Source organism: Rhinopithecus bieti, unplaced genomic scaffold (genome assembly GCF_001698545.2).
Source record: "Rhinopithecus bieti isolate Rb0 unplaced genomic scaffold, ASM169854v2 scaffold_14839, whole genome shotgun sequence".
Lineage (NCBI taxonomy): Eukaryota > Metazoa > Chordata > Mammalia > Primates > Cercopithecidae > Rhinopithecus > Rhinopithecus bieti.
The window spans coordinates 543,751-546,160 of NW_016808133.1; the positions used below are offsets into that span (position 1 = coordinate 543,751).

The 2,410-nt window shown below is 49.0% G+C and overlaps 1 protein-coding gene across 2 annotated transcripts in view; it reads right to left on the reverse strand.

The window, feature by feature from the left end:
- Positions 1-632, reverse strand: part of TRIM67 (tripartite motif containing 67) — a 29,768-nt gene extending 29,136 nt beyond the window's left edge. For both annotated transcript variants that reach the window (XM_017885619.1, XM_017885618.1), the window contains exon 1: positions 541-632. The gene's annotated coding sequence lies outside the window, so the exon portion shown is untranslated. The remainder of the gene's footprint in view (positions 1-540) is intronic.
- Between the last annotated feature and the right edge of the window lie 1,778 nt (positions 633-2,410).

A 2,410-nucleotide genomic window follows, 5' to 3' on the forward strand; every position in this document is an offset into this window, starting at 1 on the left:
TTCTTCTTCTTCCTCTTCTTCTTCCTCTTCTTCCTCTTCTTCTTCTTCTTCTTCTTCTTCTTCTTCTTCTTCTTCCTCTTCTTCTTCTTCTCCTTCTTCTTCTCCTTCTTCTTCTCCTCCTCCTCCTCCTTCTTCTTCTTTTTCTTTCTTCTTCTTCTTTCTTCTTCTTCTTTTTTTCTTTGAGACAGACTTTTGCTCTTGTTGCCCAAGCTGGAGTGCAATGGCACGATCTCAGCTCACCGCAGCCTCTGCCTCCCAGGTTCAAGCGATTCTCCTGGCTCAGACTCCAGAGTAGCTGGGATTACAGACACCTGCCACCATGCCCAGCTAATTTTTGTATTTTTAGTAAAGACGGGTTTCTCCGTGTTGGTCAGGCTGGTCTCAAACTCCCTACCTCAGGTGATCCACCCGCCTCGGCCTCCCAAAGTGCTGGGATTATAGGCATGAACCACTGTGCCCGGCCCCTTTCTTCTTATTATGATGCACAATGTGCAAACTTTCCACACTGAGTATTTCTCCTGACTTCAGAGCTGTGCTCACCTGGATCTGCTGCAATATGTTCTTCAGCTGAACCAGAAACTCCTTTGCTTCCTTTGCCTTATCCGAAACTCCATTTAAGGCCTGAGATAGTTGTGCCTGAAAAAGATATCACACATTAAAAAGAAAAAGTAGGTGTGAAAGGCACAGAAAATTTGCACTTCATCATAAAAGCTTATGTTTTTAAGAGGGGATAGGACTGATCCCACGCATCTGCTGTTCTCATTGATGCGGGGTCCACCACTGACCCATGATCTCTATGACATTTGTTTCTTTTTCCAGCAGTGGTAGATTGGCCTACACTCTCCTTTCTCATCCCCAAAGCTGGATAGAGGTAGGGAGCACTCAACTAATGGGTTGAAGCAAACAGGTCTGCCCCTGATGTTTGCAGAGTGCAAGACAAGAAGATAAATGGAGCCCTTGGCTTGGCCTGGCCCCCTCTATCCATTATCAGTACACGCTTGTATGGACATTCCAGACCCCAGGTCAAGTTCCATCCACCCCATCCCTACACAGTCATCTCCTGGCCTAGGGTGCAAACCCTGGGGCCTGGTCTGCCCTGAAGGATAGACAGGAAGGGGGCTGTGAGTCCTGGAACTGGACTAGGTGTACAGACTGGTAATCCTATGGCATCCTGCAAAGGGGCACACAGGCTCCTATCCTGGTACCCTTAGCCCTGGGGATTCCTAACCTTGCAGAGAGGGGTGTGGCCAGCAGAGGTTTCTGAAGTACGAGGACCAGTTGCTGTGGCCCAAGGGTGAAACTGCAAGCTGAGCTCAAATCTATGGCTTTTGACACCAGGCTTCTTTGTAACAAACCACGTCCACACACAATTGAATTTGTCTTTAAAACCTAGCTATTGAGTAGACGTGACCTTGATTTTTTTTTTTTTTTTTTTTGAGACAGGGTCTCACTCTGTTGCCCAGGCTAGCGTGCAGTAGCTTAATCATGACTCACTGCAGCCTCAACCTCTCAAGTTCAAGTGATCCTCCCGAATCAGCCTCCTGAGTAGCTGGGACTACAGGCATGCAACACAATTAGTGCCCAGCTAATTTTTGCATTTTTTAGTAGAGATGGTATCTCAGAGGCTGTATTGCCCAGGCTGGTCTCAAACTCCTGGTCTCAAGTGATCCTCCCACCTTGGCCTCCCAAAGTGTTGGGATTAAAGGTGTGAGCCATCACGCCCGTCCAGACTGTGACCTTGATTTTCAACATGACTCTCATTTTCCACATTAAAAAGCTGAGGATAGAACAAAGCAGTCAGAAGGTCCAGGGTCTCCTTCTCCCCCAAGTCCCCTCCCAGATCTCTGCTCAGATGTCACCATGTCAGTGAGGACTTTCCCCACGACCTTGTGCAATAGCCCTCTCGCCTTCCCCTGGATAATTCTTCCTCCTAACAGTTGTCACCACCCAACCTAGAAAACTTGTTTGCTGTCCATCTCCAAGTCCTAGAATGAAGGACAAGGGCTTTTCTGGGTGGCTCACAGCCTATCCCGGCACTGGAAGAGCACCCGGCCCGTGGTAGCATTAAATAAATATTTGTTGAATGCATGAATCAGTGAATGGGATTCTTTAGACCACACCAACGGTTGTCAAAGTGTGGTTCCCGACCAGCAACATCAGCATCGCTGGGCGATTTGTTGAAATGCACCGTCACTGGCTGCACCGCAGATCTGCTGATCAGAGGCGGTGGGTGAAGCCCTGGAGTCTGTGCTTTACCAAGCCCTCCAGGGGCCTCTGATGCAGTTTGAGATCCCCCTGGACTATGCAAGTGCAGCCTCCGCTGAAAACCAATGGAGAAGATGGCAAAGGGAGCCCACGAAAAGACACAGGGGGTAGGTGGAAAGACAAGGAAGGGGGCCTGGTTCCGAGG